Source organism: Balaenoptera acutorostrata, chromosome 3 (genome assembly GCF_949987535.1).
Source record: "Balaenoptera acutorostrata chromosome 3, mBalAcu1.1, whole genome shotgun sequence".
NCBI classification, from domain to species: Eukaryota; Metazoa; Chordata; class Mammalia; order Artiodactyla; family Balaenopteridae; genus Balaenoptera; species Balaenoptera acutorostrata.
Window position 1 is genome coordinate 90,418,535 of NC_080066.1, and position 18,545 is coordinate 90,437,079.

Below are 18,545 nucleotides of genomic sequence, written 5' to 3' on the forward strand. Positions count from 1 at the left end.
CTAGTTGGTAAGCTAAAAAAGGCAAATATAAGAAAGACATAAAAAATGATTATATTATAAAAACAAAACCAGGAAAAAAATCTGACAATGACACTCAAAAACCTGAAAAAAAAAAAAATTCAAGCTACTTACCATGCCATACCATACACTTCAAGAAAGTACCTGTTCCCAGACTTCTTTTCTGCCACAACTCTCGTATATTACACTACAGTAACTCTTCTGAAACTCTTCTAGTTGCACACAAGTACACACAGACACAAAACATATTATTTTGTGATTTCATGCCTTTGATTATACTATATGTTATTCATCCCCATGTCTAGAATTATGTTTAGAATAAGATTTAAATGCTTATTGAATAAGTTAGTAAATGAATGAATAAATGAATGAATGACTGTCACTGTCTCTGCCAGGAATGTCCTTCACCTACTTGTTCATTTGATTAATTCTTACATGCGTCTTTAAATTTTAACTTACATGTTTCCTCCAGGGAATCTTCCCTGAACTCCCTAGAGGCGTGTCCCTCCTCCACACACCCCATCCTCCTATTTATCCCGCCTACCAGCACTTACTACATTAGAATGCTATTATCAGATTTCATATCTATACCTTTTACTGAGTAGATCAAAAACAATTAAAGAAGAGTGTCTGGGATTAATTTATCTTTGGGCTCTTTTTCTCTAGCATAGTGCCTGGCATATAATGAATGTTCAATTAATGTTTGTTAAACTAAAATTATAGACTGAGAAAAATAGCAGACTTCTGGTTTTAGAATTATTAATATATCGATATTGCCATTATTTTCTCCTCTAAAAATTTAACTCAAAATTCACAAGTCAGTAGTTAACACACACACACACAAAAATAAATTACAGAAGAGAAATTTCCAGAACTAAAGGAATTTCCCAGAATTCAAAATTGAAGAGGCTGACCAACAAATCACAAAATTACTTTCCAGAAAATCACACAGGAGGCATCTTTATGGAACTTTAGAATGTCAAGGATAAGGAAAAGATCCTAGATGTTCTTTGAAAGAAAAATTAACAATGTTACTTACCAAGGGTCAAGAATCATCATTTTTCTGGACTTTTTCACAGCAAAATGGAAAACAAAATGTAACATTCTAATTGGAGAATGTTTAAATTTTTATGCCAACCAAACTAGCAATCCTTTTTGAAGGTAAAGTCATTCCAAGACCAAAAGTGTCTCAAAAACTACTTTTCAAAGGAGAGTCCTGAAAGATATTCTCCACAAAAATTAATGTATAAGTAATTAAAAAACAACCAAGAAAAAGAGAGCATGGATACAGAGAACAGAGGATAAAAGTTGAGAGAAGAAAGACATTCTCAGAATGATGATTTAGAGAACAGCAAGCCTAGAGAACAATTGTCCAAATTGTTTGAATGAGGATGCCAAGGAGAATTGAACTGACAGAGTATCAGATACTTTTCATCATGTGGAAGAGTGTACTGACCTATAAGAAGCTATGGGAGAATGAAGCAGTAGGTTCAAAGAAATCCAAAGAACTATGATAGTAAGCAAATCAATACCAGTAATGTAAAGTAGGATAATATATCATGGCCAAGTGGGGGTTTATCCTAGGAATGAAAAGTATGTTGAACATTCATAAATCCATAAAATCAATCCACTAGTATTTAATTTTATTAACTTAAATAATTAAATGTTATTTAATTCACCATATCAATAGGCTAAAACAGAAAATATACAATTAACTCAATTGATACAGAACATGCTTTGAGAAAGTTCAAGATACATTTATGGTAACAAGTCTCAGCAAACCAGGAAAAGAAGGGCAGTTTCTCAACTTGAGCAAGGATGTCTGTGAAAAATCTACAACTAACATTATATCAAATGCTTTCCCTTTAAGATAGGGAAAAAGAAATCGGAGGCCTTGGAGAGCAAAGCACTATTGCTTTCCCTTATAGTAACTTTCAAAGTGACTTCAGTTTTCAAAACTTTATGTTACTTTATATATGTATCAAATGTATTACTTTAGTAAATATAAAATTTAATTTAAAATAGTGCTATGATTTATTAACATAAAGGAAAGTAATAAACCAAGGGAAATGAGCTGTGTTGGGCCTACATTTAAAAGTGCTTCTGAGTCTGGTGTCTTTAAATTATTTTTGATCTGGGATCACAATTTCAGCATTGAGTCCTTGCATTTACGCATTACATACTTACAAAGCTGGTTTTCTACAAAACCCTCTATGAAATCCAAGAAAAGTAAATAAATTCCTCAAAAATGGGAAGTCAGTCCACATAAAATTATCTGATAAAAACCAAAACCAAAGCCCTTGTGTCCACAGAGGGTCCTAATCTGGTTAGTGGGAAAAGATTTGAAAAATGACATTGCCCAAACAACATCGGAAAATAAATCTGTTCTTCCCCAGCTGTCACTTTGGAATAGAGCTGACAAGCTGGTTCACACTACATTACTTTGAAGGATCACACTTTCACAGATTATTTTCTTTAGGAACATGCATTTTAATAAGTAAAAAAAAACCCCTAAACCAGTAAAGTTAATGAAGGTAGGATTTAGGATTAAGGCATCTACACAGGCTTATAGGAGAAACTAAGGAGTTTGGGGTTTTGCTGGAATCCCCCAGATTAAACCAATAGGTAGAGATTTACTTGGCCTGTGTCTCTGTATCTTGGGAAAAGTATCTGAACTAGATGATGTAAAAACCAGAAAAACAGTCCACTTACTTTCCTGTGGCCCAGCTCCTGGAATTTTACTCCACTGTGAAATCCAGTATAACCAATATTTCATTTTCAATTTCAACTTGTAAATTACTTCTATAAAGGGAATATTATAAGAGGTAAGTGATATATTTTCAGAGCAACTGAAAAATCTCAAGACCTAAAATTTTCAGCATCTGCAATCAAGTTTTACTTTGCTTAATCCATGCAGAGCAAGGTATTTGCAGTGTAAAGCAGGTAATTTCATTCATAATCATGAACTGTGTGTTTAAGTAATCAGTTCTATGCATAATTATTCATTCTGGATGAAAACCTGTGCCTAGCTTTTCTGGGGATATGTGCACATTTTTTCCAAATTCAAAACCAACCATAAATGCTTTAAAACTTGGTTCTGTAATGATTTCTGTCTATTGACAAGACATGCTAAATGTATATAGAAATGATTCTTGGAAGCAAATGGGGTAGGAGGGGGCAATTCCTATGGAAGAGAAGTGTGGCTTGTCTGTAGTGTCCACAGCCTGTGACTATTATGCAACTCTGTTAACAATAATGCCCACTAATTCTGTGAGATCAATAACCCACCAACATTATTGACAATACTCAGGTTCCTGAAATGTACACTCCACCCACCCCAAAATCTTCTGGGCAAGTTCCAAATGAATCCCACCTGTGTCCAACAATGTGACTACAGCTTCTAGAGGCTGTTGCTTCCCATCAAGTTGTTCCTGGGAGTCCCCTCTGGTGGCTGGGCATTTACTCCTTTTGCCAAATCTTGAACTATTCTCTAGGGTTTGGTCACACATGCTTCTGCTGTTCATCTGAGAAAACACTAACCTCCATGGAGTGCTGCACCCCCAAAACATTTCAAAACAGCAGGCATCTAAAAAGTCAAAATGATGCTAACTTCCATTCAGTATTCACTGCCCTGAAGCAATGCTGTGTTCTGTGAGGAAAAGGCAAGTGCCTACCTCTCTCTGTGCCATTTTGTGAGAAGGTGGTCAAAAGTAGCACTCCCTCCTGGCTCAAGTGAGAATGTCCCTCATCTTGCCCCAAACTTACCATATTGTGCCTCAAACCTGCTCTTCCAATTGAGCTTTTTTTTTTTCTATAATCATTACCACCATTCTCTCATACATTCATGTGCAAATTCTTTGAAATCTCTCTGTTCCAGTTTCCATATCAGATGATTCAGAAGATTCCATTGATTTCAAACTGTCTTTTGCATTGTATTTCCTACTTATCATAGACTCATTTATTCTATATCTATTCTATATAGACTTACTATATTTCTTAAAAAGCAAACTAGGTTAGCACTATATTAGAAGTTTAGATTCAAAAATTTAAATAAGATATAATAGAAGAGTAGATAAATAATTGCAATATTGTGCAAAAATAATTTAGGCCCTCATTACTTTTTACTTGAACTATTTAAATATTCTCTCTTTTTTTTGACAACTAATTAAAGTTCTCAAACTTCTAGAATCTTCAATTCAATCCAGATTGCTCCAAGCAATCAAATTAGTTTTCTAAAAACCTGGTTCTGAACCTATACACATTCCCTGGTTCTGAACCTATACACATTCCCTTCTTAACAACCATGGGAGTATTCCCATTGTCTAGTTAATGAAATCCTAAGTCCTTTGGTCAGCGTTCAGACCTTCATGAGATTCAAAACACCTTTCTAAACTTTAATTTATCCATTCTCCTGCAAATAACCTATGCTCCAGCCGACCTGAACTAGTAACCATTTCCCTGAAGATTTTTATTTTTCTTTTTCTTTCATGTCTTGGTTATAATGCTGTTGTTTCTGCTAAGAATGTTCTCTATCCTGCCATTTCCAAAGATCTCACACCAAGCAGAGGTAGAATTACTTTCTTCTGAATTCTTACATTACTTTCCTTGTCATCTGGCACCTCATACATATTGTTTTATATTTTGTTTATTTATGTCCATTTTTCACCTCTCCTAATAGAATAGAGGTTCTTATAAAGAGTTTACAGCTTATTCATCTTTTATTTCACATGCCACACAGTATATAAACCAGATTGCATACTCAATTTGGTGATTGCATGAAAAATTATTTTATCAGCAATAAATCCCTTGACTTATAGCAAAGGTGACTGAATGGAAATATTTGTCATGTAAATCCTATTTTCTACTGACTTCCATTATGTAATTAAAAATATGTTTCCATGGGGAAAAAAACAGTAATACATTTAGGAAGAAACTGGTGAGAAATGTGGTGACTGACTCCATGAAATACTGACCAATATACACAAAAGACATTAAAAGTCTAGAGGCTATTAGGCTTCCCTAGTTATTTTCATTTCTTGACACCTAGTTCAATAAGTATTTGGTGATTAATTAAATAAAAGAGAGTCTCCATTCCTTTATGGAAGTCAGTTTTTGCATTTAAACTGTTATTTTAAGTGAGGTGTCTGCACTAACATATCTGAGGGGAAAAGTTAAAGCTGGACTATTGGACAAGTCCAGTCAGGGTAAGCCTCGTGGCTCTCATCTTACTTGTCACAGTCTGTGATGACACAATCAAGTTTGGGGTAGAAAAAAAAAAAAGATGATTTGAGGAAAATTACATAATGCATTTAGAAGAAATTCATTTCTTTTCAAGTTTAAATTGCCTAATTAATCTTACTTTATATTATTTGCTGTGGTCAACATGGAAATGTGCTCTTCAAATCCCCCGTTAAGACAGGACTTGTTGCCCCAGCTTTCAGGGAAGAGCTGCCAGCTTTGAATTTCTTCAGGGTTTGCCTCAATTGCAGGATGCTGCATCATCCGAGGGCACACACTTCCAGGGACAGTTCATATACAATAATGTAATAAGTGATGGTATAATTAAATGAATATATGATAGGGACCATTGCCCCTGCAACATGTAGTTCTTTAATGATGGCACTAATATCTGCCATCACTTAATCTCCCTCCCAGGATGCAGTGTTGTTTTTTATTACTCTTTTGGCTGGGAAGGGGGCCAGTATCTGAGGTTTCCATTTGGTATTCCAAGCCACGGATTGCCTGGGGACTGGGTAATAATCACTGGGTGGGTCTACAGACACAGTGAACCCACTATGAGCTAGATGTAGCCAGGATTCCTTTATCAGCTGACTCTCACAAAATCCCACTCTAATGAAGGGGCAAGAAGGATCACAGAAATGAATTGGGAATCCAGGTACCAACTTCAGTTGGCACCCTATGTCCAATAGTTCTTTAAATGTCTAGGTAACCCCTGTCCACGAGTTCAGCCACCTTTAGTATTTCTGTTAGTGCAATTCTTCTGGCAAAACCCACAAACAAACAAAAAACCTGTTTTTTTATTATTATCTTCAAACGTCCTTATGTTGCCTTCTTACATGGGAACAACATTTCTGGTTGTCAGCTGTTTTCCTCTTTTGTTTTAAAGGTAACATTTAACTAACTTCTGATTTACATTACTAAAAACTAGCTGTATAACTTACTGTTGCTATTTGATGTCCCTTTTTCTCTTGATGATCTGGAGATATTCTTTTTATCTTTAATTTTTAGCAGTTTGACAGTGATTGTCTTGGTATGGTTTCTTCACATTTCTCAAGCTTGAGGTGCCTCTAAGACCCCCCTTCAGAAATGTAGGCTATATTAACCACAGCTGCTAGGATTGCTGCCAGCCTGGCCTCTTCACCTGCCAATCCTCTTAGGAGATTGTCTTAGTTGAAGAGAGTCACCATGGCCAAGGTTATATCACTTTCTCAAGGAGATCCAGATCCAATGATCTATATAAGTGTGTATGGAGAACTCTGAAAGGTCATTCTATCTTCCAACCCCCCACTCCACTCCCCTCACATACACAGGGTTGGCTGAGTCTTTTGTAGAGACTATGTCACAGCTCATCTTCTCCCAGTCTTGCTGCTTTCCCTTCACTTCCTCAGTACTGACGACAAAAGGATCCCCAAATAAACCTCCTGCATGCTTACCAGAGAACAAACATGTGATAATTGAGGTAAAGAACATTTTGCAGAAGCAGAAGATAGAATGAGATTTTGGAGCTAGATTACCAACTGTTTGGTTAGCAATGAGGAACTCATCACTTTGGTAGATAGATTAAAGATGACCTCTGGCACAAGGTAGTAGTCCAATTATGTTAAAATTTTCACCAGTAGTCAACTAGAATGGTATACCAGTGGAAGAGAATGCATTAACTGTTCTGATATATCAGGTAAATAAGAAATATTGGGATAAATAGTCACTGGCAGGACAAGGGACTGGCTATTGCTAAGCTATATTGATATTTTGGAAAAACAATAAAAGGTTGAATATAAATAATTAGTAATTAAAAGCTAAATGTGAAAGAAGTGATAGGGCAGAGGGAGTTGATGACCAGGTCTAGGAATTAATCCTAAGTGGAGAAACGTTCCAAAAAAGTGAAAGTCCCGGGCTTCCCTCGTGGCGCAGTGGTTGAGAGTCTGCCTGCTAATTCAGGGGACACGGGTTCGGGCCCTGGTCTGGGAGGATCCCACATGCCGCGGAGCGGCTGGGCCCGTGAGTCACGGCTGCTGAGCCTGCGCGTCTGGAGCCTGTGCTCCGCAACAAGAGAGGCTGCGATGGTGAGAGGCCTGTGCACCGCGATGAAGAGTGGCCCCCGCTCGCCACAACTGGAGAAAGCCCTCGCGCAGAAACGAAGACCCAACACAGCCAAAAATAAATAAATAAATAAATTTAAACACCCTCACACATTTAAAAAAAAAAAAAAAAAGTGAAAGTCCCAAGAAACAAGGTCTGCAGTGCTAACATTAGGGTCCAGGATACGAAAGAATATAACTCTAACACATGCTATAAGGATATTTGGGATGAAGTTCCTGACAGTCTCGAATCCCCAAATTTCCCTGAAACTAATGAGCCTGAAGAAATGGCCCAGTACTCCACATTAAAGACTATTATTTTCTAATTGCTGGAAAATTCTGCATAGGTCTTTCCCCCATGTGATCTCTCCCGAATCTGTCTCTTTCTCCCCTCCAAGACACTAGGACTATAATGAAGATTAAAATTGGAGTATAACTTAGCTGGAGATGTGCTGGGTCTGATAAGGGAGAAAAGGGACTGTACTCCAAAGCAACTGTGGGATTTAGGTAGGATTCTGAGGGTGCTTGATCAAAGAGAAGTGAAACATAAGTTGGAGAAGGGAGAGTCTAGCAGTCTTCCAATACTTTCCTGGGATAGAATACTTAATAGCCTGGCAAGCATGCTGGAGATGGTATAGACACATTGCTAGCATGGCTTCTAGAAGCATGAAAAAAGTGATGTTCCATACTAACTGAGGTGGAAATGGTATAGAATTGCCATGGAAGATGGTGGACAAAGGCATAATCAGGCTCAGAGAAGATGGCATGCTCTAGGGGATATATTATGTAATGTAAGAATACTCACTGGAGAACTGTACTTCAAAGGAAGACCTGAAGGATACATCATATACCAAAGCAATATGAAACACACGGATGGGTTCTGCTTCTGCTTAGGCTATAGATAGCCCAAAGAAAATGTTGCGTCCACCCTAACAACTAGGAAAAGTTGGATAATACAGTAAATTAGAACATTTCCTAAGTCTATCAGAGAATAAAATAACAAGGTAAACGGAATTTCAAAGGGCGATAAGCCCTCTGAGAAGATACAGGACCCATGTACTTTTTTGCCTTTGGCAGATTATGGGAGGAAGAAGTAAAGTCCATAAAAGCAGAGTTGCAAAAATTCACTGACATATTAATTAACTCTTAAAAACTGAATGTTGGCAAGCATGGCAGTTTAGTGTCACTGGCAGCCCCAGGAGTAAGGTTGGTTCCCCTATAAATTCTTTTCCGGGGTGCTCATGAGAAATATTTGGGACTAGGTTCAGAGAGTGTGATGAAGCTCAGTAGGAGGTAACTGGCTGCCACTGGAAGACTGACACAATGATCTCCTGCTTCTGGAATAGGATAGAAGCAAGACACGTCTGCCTCTGGGAGAGGGACAGAAGACCTTCCCACCATCAGCTCACAATGACTGATTACTTCTAGGTAAAGAGTACAAGGAAAAATACTCTATTCCTGATTGAGGAGCAGGAAAGCTCATTGAGGTCAGGATCCAAGCTGTTACAAATCTGAGATCTGCTTCTACCAGGGAAGGTCAAGAAATGCTCTCCTGCCCAAGACCCACCATAGACACAAGGCAGAGGTAGGCAGGCATGGGGAGGAGAAGCAAGGACACTGTAAAAAAGCCTCAAGAGGCCTAGCTGCACAGAGCCTGCTGAAGACAGAAGTTGAACCAGGAGAGCAGAGAACACTGTCGCTGTGAGCTTATCACTAAGTAAAACACAGCAGTCCACTGCTGTGGATGGGTCAAGAATGTGTGGACAGAGGCCCCACTGTGGTGCATCCAAAGAAGGACTGCTGAGAGCTGAGATGGAACAGAAACCCTTTGGTACCACAGATCACACTGTAAAGCAAAAGTTACAGCAAACCACTACTGTCATGAGAAGAAGGTTATGATAGGGGTGACAAAACCCCAACACAGCTCAACTTCTCACTATATCTCCTGCAAAAACATACTAATGGTCCATTTCTGGATGTAAGTACCCTTTCCCTCAGGCTCTAATGTTCTTACATACACAATATGAAACATAATATAAACCTATGAAACATACAAAAGAGCAGGCAGAAAATAAAATACATTGTTAGGAGATAAAGCAATAAAGAAAACTTAGAAATGATCCTGATATTGTATCTAGGAGACAGGGACTTTTAAGACACTACAATTAATACATTAAAGAAACCAGAGGAAGCGGTAGACAACATACATTGAAAGATGGAGGAGTTCAGCAGAGAGATAAAAACCATTAAAAAAAATCAATGAAAATCTAGAACTAAAAAATAGTATCAGGGGCTTCCCTGGTGGCGCAGTGGTTGAGAATCCGCTTGCCAATGCAGGGGACACGGGTTCGAGCCCTGGTCTGGGAAGATCACACATGCCACGGAGCAACTGGGCCCATGAGCCACAACTACTGAGCCTGCGCATCTGGAGCCTGTGCTCCGCAACAAGAGAGGCCGCGATAGTGAGAGGCGCGCGCACCGCGATGAAGAGTGGCCCCCACTTGCCGCAACTAGAGAAAGCCCTCGCACAGAGGCGAAGACCCAACACAGCCAAAAATAAATTAATTAATTTTAAAAAAATATGTACTTAAAAAAAATTTTTTTTTAAATAATAATATCAGAGATAAAGAATTTTTTTAGTGTGCAGGAGACCAGATATATCTGATTAAAGAGTTATTGAACTTGAAGATACATCAATAAAAATTATCTAAACTCTAACAGAGAGAAATAGCTGTGGTACAATGTCAAACAGTCTAATCTGTGAGTAATTGGAGTTGCAGAACAAGAATAGAGAATAGGACAGAAAAAAATAATTTAAGATATAATGACCAATTAGTTTTTAAATATTTAATAAAATGAAAGAATCTTACATATACAAGAAATCCAGAGATTTCCAAGAAATAAAAAAGATGAAACACACACACATTCAGGCATATCATACTCAAATGGCTGAAAATCAGAAGTAGAAAAATACTTGAAAGCAACCAGATAAAAAGAAACACACATATAGAGGAGAAAAGGTAAGAATTATAGCACACTTTTCAGAATTCTTTACAAAACATAAGAAAATGGAGTTATATCTTTAATGTGCCAAAATTTACAAACAGAAACTGTCAATTCAGAATTAAACATTTAGGGAGCATATCTTTCAAAAATGAAGGCAAAATAAAGACTTTTTCAGAGAAACAGAAGATGGAAGAATTCATTACCAGCCATCAAGAAATACTGAAGAAAATTCTTCAGGAACAAGTTTTATAATATCAGATGAAAATAAATGGATATACACAAAGAAATGAAGAGTGCCACAAATACTAAAAATGAAGGTGAATTTAATAGAGAGTCTCTGTATATTTAATTTTGATAAAGAATAATTGACTATACATAGTACCATATTTTGGCAATTATATATTTAGAAGAAGTAAAATGTATGACAATTAGTAATGTAGTAATTAATAATGTAGTAATGTGATAGAATTATCAATAAGCACATTAAATGTAAATGACTAAGAGCCCTCATTTGAAATATGGAGAATAACAGATTGGATAAGAATAAAAGCAAGACCAAACTACATGCAATCTCCAAGAGATGTATTTTAAATATAGAGACATAAAGGATGAAAAAATGAAGTAATGTGAGAACATTAATTAAAGACACTTAGTGTCAATTAATATCAGAGAAAGTACACTTTAGAGAAGTAAATATTACCAGGGATGCAGAGGATATCACATGATAATAGTAGTTTCAATTCCACAAGAAGACATATATAATTCCTAAATGTGTATGCATATAAAAACAGAGATTCAAAATGCACAAAACAAAAACAGAATTTAAAGGAGAAATAGACAAATTCACAATTATGGCTGGAGACTTCAACACTCCTTTTAATAACTTATAGAACAAGGAAACAAAATCAGCAGGGATAGAGAAGACTGGAGAGACATTATCAACCAACTTGACATAATAGATGCTCAAAGAACATTCCATCCACCAAGAGCTGACTTCGTGTACTTTGTAAGTGTACATGGAATATTCACCAGGAAAGACCATATTCTGGGCCAGAAAACAAATCTTAATAATTTTCAAAGAATTGAAATTATGCATACAACATATGCTCTCTGATTACTACAGAATTAAATTGGAAATTGATTACAGAAAAGATATTTGGAAAATGTCCAAAGAGTTGGTAACACACACATGAACAACACAATTTTAACTAACCCATGCATTGAATTAAAAACAAAATTGCAAGGGAATTTAGAAAATATTTGGAATGCAATGAAGATAAAAATACAGCATATCCATATTTGGAGAATGGAGCTAAAGAAGTATCTGGAGAAAATTTATAGTTAAATGTTTATATTAGAAAATAATACATCAGCGGTGGCCAGGGCCTAGGAGGGAGAGAGGAATGAATAGGCAGAGCACAGAGGATTCTTAGGACAGTGAAAATATTTTGTATTACACTACAGTGGTGAACACGTCATTATAAATTTGTCCAAACAGAAAATGTACAAAGAATGCCTCTTAATGTAAACTAATGACTCTGGGCAATAATGATGTGTCAGTGTAGGTTCATCAGTTGTAACAAATGTACCACTCTGGTGGGGGATGTTGATAATGGGGGAGGCTATGTATTTGTCAGGGCATAGAGTATATGGGAAACCTTTGCTCCTTCTGCTCAGCTTTTCTGTGTCAAAAGTTCAGAAATAACAGAAGTAAAACCAACAAATCACTGATGTAGTAATTAGTAAAATTTATTGTATACACACCAAAAAGACAATTTGCAAACTGGAAGCACTCAAACCAAAATATAGAATGAGGCCCAGGGTATATTGTTATAAAGAAGTATATATGTGAGAAAACAGTGACTGTGTATTCTTTATAGTGATTGGCTATAACAGTAGAATTTTCAGTGGTTACCTCATATTGACCTTGGGAAACAGTTCAAGCTTTGCTTACGCTTTCCAGAGGCATAACCAAGAAATGACTCAGGTCAAGTTAGTCTTGCAAAATAAACTAAGTTAAAAGCTTTATCTGTATGACTGAAGTAGTTTTGTCCGCTCAGGGAATTTTCAAGGCTGATCTCTACTTGTTTTTGTTTGTTTGTTTGTTTTTTAAATGAATGCCATTTTGGACCGGGCAAGTTTTTTTTTTTTTTTTTTTTTAGAAATTCACGTTCTTTTATTTATTTATTTATTTATTTATTTATGACTGTGTTAAGTCTTCGTTTCTGTGCGAGGGCTTTCTCCAGTTGCGGCAAGTGGGGACCACTCCTCATCGCGGTGCGCGGGCCTCTCACCATCGCGGCCTCCCCTGTTGCGGAGCACAGGCTCCAGACGCGCAGGCTCAGTAATTGTGGCTCACGGGCCCAGTTGCTCCGTGGCATGTGGGATCTTCCCAGACGAGGGCTCGAACCCGTGTGCCCTGCATTGGCAGGCAGATTCTCAACCACTGCGCCACCAGGGAAGCCCCTGTTTGTTTGTTTTTTATTTGAATGATTCCCCTCTGATATTCTCTCAGCAGGCAGAGAATAACCAACCAGTATAGTATCATTCTCAGTTACCATTGTTCATTTAATCAGGACAAAGAATCACATATTCACTGTTTCCATTAGTTGAGTCATTAGGCTAGAGCACCATGGAGTCATTAGCTTCATCATTTATCTAGTTGTTGTTGATTTCATCCTGTTGTCTGATCCTCATGTATATCACTTGGCATGCAAATGGCTCCCAACAGGCATTTAAAACCCTCAAGAGTAGACAATGCGTAGAGAGGTTAATATGATGACCGTGAGGAGAACAATAGCCAAAGATTGAAAAATTCCCCAGAACAAAGATTTCCAGGAACCAAAAGTTAACCAATTAAATAAGGGTTTCGATTTTTTAAAAAATATCTACATAGGCACAACATAATGTATTAGTAAACACATATCCTCATGATTACTTAGGACAGGATGAATATTGAGGGTGTTTTATTTCAGGAGGTGATGCAAGCAATGGTAATCAGACAGATTTTCCTGGTTTGCAGTGTGAATGTCTTGGGTAATTTTTCTGAGTGGCCACATAGCAACAGGCATAAAGATTGTCCACACATGAGCTGTTATGGTGATTTCTCTAAAGTTTATATCAAGTTGTTCAGCTTTAGTTTATATGGCTTCGGGAAAGGGACGGTTTTAGTTTCATAGTGATTCCAAGTCAAAATGGTGGGGGGAAATTGGAAATGTTAGTTTGGAGAATTCTAGCCAAATACTGGAGGAAACAAGAAGAATTCAGGATCCAATCCAGCTTACAGGTAGAAAACAAAACATCAAAGACAATTAACAGCACTAGAATATGATACCCACAAAAACATATTATTGAAACATTTTTTTTCTCTAATGATCTCCATTTTTACCAAAGGTAACTGTAAGACTAATTTGTTTGCAAATATCATATGTTAGCGCATATATGTGGAACCTAGAAAAATGGTACAGATGAACCGGTTTGCAGGGCAGAAATAGAGACACAGATGTAGAGAACAAACGTATGGACACCAAGGGGGGAAAGCGGCAGGGGGGTGGGGGTGGTGGTGTGATGAATTGGGCGATTGGGATTGACATGTATACACTGATGTGTATAAAATGGATGACTAATAAGGACCTGCTGTATTAAAAAAAAAAGACTAATTTGTTTGCAAATTCTTTAGTTTTAATAAACTTGGCCTGATTATTTACGTGAGTGCAGCAAGAATAGTGATAGACAATGCAGACTCTTTTAAATCTGATTTGCTGGAACTTTGCATAGGGAATTTCATATTAGACCTTTAAAGTCTCTTTAGGCTAAGAGGTCAAGCCATAGACTTTTCGAGTTGTATCCTGTTAACAAAAAAAATAGATTTGTATTGAACTTATGCAAATAAAAATATTGCCATGAAAAATAAGAAGTTTAGTTAGTGTTTAAGGAGAGGAGAAAAGGGTCCTTTAAATCTAGAGACAAAACATTAAAGAACCAGCAATGTTTTAAATGAAGTCATAAAATTATAATCATCTCCATTAGTTCATTTAGTCCCCTGTAATTAATTCTTCTTGCTCTTGATCTTTTGTTAGCAGTTTTATAAATTCATCAGTTTTCCATCAGAGTTTTAGAAATTCTTATCCAGTTCAGTGTTATAATCTTAAAGTTATCAGAAACCTGCATTCTAGAGTACTTGTCAGGGTCTTTTCCATGAATCTCTTTGAAGATGAAGCACTTTTGCAGGAACACTTTTGCAAAGGCATCAGTGTGAAAAAGTAACTGTCTGTAAATGACAAAAACTTTAAAACTAGCCATAGTTAAAGATCTGGTGAGAGTTCACATACACATACAAAAAAAAATGCAATTGACAAGTAAATTTGGTTATTTTTGTGATAAATAATAAAGATAATAGCTAGAATTGTGACTGAAAATATTATACCAGGACATACCAGATTTTTAGGAATTTCATAAACATACCCTAAAGAAAGTTTAGCATGACTTCTTATTTGGCAATGTTTCCCATGAAATTTAACATATTCAAAAAGTTACAGAGTTGTAAAAAACTTAGCTCTTTTAGTAGAGAAGAGCCACATTTTTTTAAAGAAATCAAAGACCTGATAAAGACAAAACACAGAATCTTTGTTTTATAGGCAGATTGTATTAAAGGTGAAGAAAAACCTTTGTTTACAATTTCTTATTAAGAGCGGACCAATATTCTAATAAAACTTTGTCCTTTTGACAGAGAGAAAACCAAATTCTAATTTTGCACCAGTATACTTATGGTATTAATATTCCCTTTTTAAAAAGTTAAATAGATCCAGTCCAAATAGATCAAGTCAGCTTGATCATACATAAAATACCATTCACAAGATTCCTTTACCACAAACCTTCTACAACTTTCTATATCTATTTAGGTTTTTTCCTATTTTTTTTCTGGAACAATTATTTTTTAGGACAAAATTATTTTCTTATCCCTCAACAGAAATGTATCTCCATTTCTCATACCTTTTTTCCCCCCAAAACACACACATTTCTCTTCATATATATTCATTTTCTTTTACCCTTATTTCTAGTAGTTTTTAATAATTTTTTTAAAATTAATTAATTTATGTTTATTTTTGGCTGCATTGGGTCTTCTTTGCTTTGCATGGGGTTTCTCTAGCTGCGGTGAGCGGGGTCTACTCTTCGTTGCAGTGCGCAGCCTTCTCATTGTGGTGGCTTCTCTTGTTGCGGAGCACAGGCTCTAGGTGTGCGGGCTTCAGTAGTTGTGGCATGCCGGCTCAGTAGTTGTGGCTCTCAGGCTCAGTTGTAATGCACGGGCTTAGTTGCTCCGTGGCATGTGGGATCTTCCCAGACCAGGGCTTGAACCCATGTACCCTGCATAGGCAGGCGGATTCTTAACCACTGCACCACCAGGGAAGCCCTCTAGTAGTTTTATAAAACTCCTTCAATCCTTTACAAATAAATTATGGCACAGGATCGTTTATAGCAGTCTGTATTTTTTTAAAAACCTCCCCCCTCCCACTTTTTTTTTTTTTTCCTTTAGTTCTGTGACAATGTTTTGGTTACTTCCTGGGGTATTTACATTTCAAAGACATGATTTAGAACTTCAAGGGATAGAGAAAGAATGTAAGTTTTCTCCCAGGTGTTTTGGGGTAATTGCTATTTAAAACTTTCCTTTGTATTATAGGTCAGATGGTATGCGTGGTTTGTCCATTTCCTTATCAGTCACCACAATATCCTCTTCTTCATGCTTATCAGAGATTCCATTTCTTAGTGTCCTTATCAGGCTTTGTAACAAGCACCTGGATCTTAATCCACAGTATCTTGTGCCCTCCTAGCTTTACAAAAAGACACACCAAGATTTCCAGGTTATTATCCTGCTTTCCAACCTTGTCTGCCAGCTCCAAAGCTAGGAGAGTCATGGACAATTGCATGTCCTTCTCTAATCTCAGCACTTCTTCCAACTTTCTAACATGAGTTTCAGCCTAACCATCATCTGAACCTTTAGCATGTTATAATCATTTTGCTGGTGGAGAGTTTGAAGCATTATGAGAATTAACCAAAATGTGACACAGAGACGTGAAGCAAACAAATGCGTCTGGAAAAAAAAAAGCACCTATAGATATGTTCAATGCAGAGTTTCCACAAACCTTCGATTTGTACAAAACGCAATATCTGCAAAGTGCAATAAAGCGAAGCACAATAAAATGAAGTATGCCCGTATTAAATATTTTTTATTGGCTTCCATAAGTATCTTTTTAGAGCTGTTTTTGGAGTCATTTTGTCCTGTAGAAGCTTCTGTATACCAGTCAAAGAATGCATTTCATTGTCTGAGAGGTTTGGAATTCTCTCTTTTAAGGGTGCCCCTTAAGGCAGACTTATCTAAGTGAAAGTTTCCCCAAAGTGGCCACTATAATCTCAAATTATTCAAAAGTTCACCCATTTTTCTAAAAAGGCACAAGATACGGGCCTATTGTGGGTAGGCAGGGTTTTTTTTAAGGAAGGAGGAGGAAGAGATTTAGACCAGGTGGAACCCATCTCTGCCTTTAGATTCCCTAAAACAAATAATCTATAGGGAGCCAGTAATCCCTGCCTAAAACTTTAGTATTGCTGCCTAAAACCCAGAGAATCATGGTTTTTTCCACTTACAAACATAAGGATGTCTTACCAAGAAGCTTCAACAAACAGAAACAGAAAGCAAGTGTGCACGATAAAGTTGGAGAGCTCAGTATGCAGAGAGAGTGGAGCTCAGATCCAAGAGAGACTTGCCTCAAATTCCAAGGTCCATAAGAAAACAGTGAGCTCAGTGGGCTCTGTGGGTACCAGCACCTGGTTGCTTACTAACCTCAGAGTCACTGGGGGTGGTCTTTGGATCTCGTTTCTGACTCCATGAACTGTCAAAAGTTCAGAAAGAACAGAAATAAAACCAGTGATTCACTGAAGTAGTAATTAGTAAAAGTTTATTTTGCACACACCAAAATAAAAAAACAAAAACAAAAACAGTTTTAAAACTGGCAGCACTCAAACCAAAACATGGAATGAGGCTCAGGATATATTGTTATAAAGAAACATATATGTGAGAAAATAGTGACTGTGCATTCTTTACAGTGATTGGCTATAATAGTAGAATTTTCAATGATTACCTCATATCAATCTTAGGAACACTTCAAGTTTTGCTTATGATTTCCAGAGGCATAACCAAGAAATATCCAGGTAAAGTTAGTCTTGCAAAATAAGCTAAATTAAGCTTTATCTATATGACTGAAGTAGTTTTGTCTGCTCAGGGAATTTTCAAGGCTGGTCTCGGTTTTGATTTTGACAATTGTGAAGCAAAAGTTGCTCTAAAATATAAATACTATTAAAAAAAGAATGAAAGGAGGACACCATTAAAGAGCCTACAGATCAAAGGGATAATAATGGAATATTATGAAAATATTATTTCCATAAATTTGACAACTTAGATGAAATGGAGAAATTCCTTGAAAGACACAGACTACCAAGGTTCACTCAAGAAAGTAGGTATACTGGATAACCCTGTATCTATTTAAAACAACTGAAGTGTGGTTAAAGTGTTTCCACAAAGAATATTTCACTGGTGAACTCTATCAGACATTTAAGGAACAAATAATACCGACTCTACACAAGTTCTTCCAGAAAAGAAAACAGCAGGGAATCCTTCTGACACCTTTTATGAGTACAGCAGTAATAATAAAACCAAAGACATTATAAGTAATGAAAATCACTATTTCACTAATAAATATAGGCATAAAAAATTTTTAACAAAATAAAAGCAAAACAAATCTAGTAATATATAAAAACAATTATACATGCTCAAATATGGTATAGCCTAGGATTGCAAGATTATTTTAACACTTGAAAAATGAAACAATGTAAAGTACCATATTAAGAGATTTAATAAGAAAAAAATAAACATGCAATTTTCTAAATAGACAGAAAAAATTCTATACCCATTCATGATAAAAATTATCATCAAATGAGGCCTAGAAGGAACTACTTGGTTCACTGTGTTACATTGTGCATGTTCAATATGGGAGTTGATTAATGTCTAAAGGGGAAATTGCATGAGTAAATGGGGGGGGTCTGTTCTTTGTGGTTCCTTTTTTTCTGGGATCTTGATCCTCAAGTTCTAGCTTAAGGTCCAGTTTTTGCATCTTCATCCCAGTATAACTGTCCCTTTAGGTCACTGCTTTC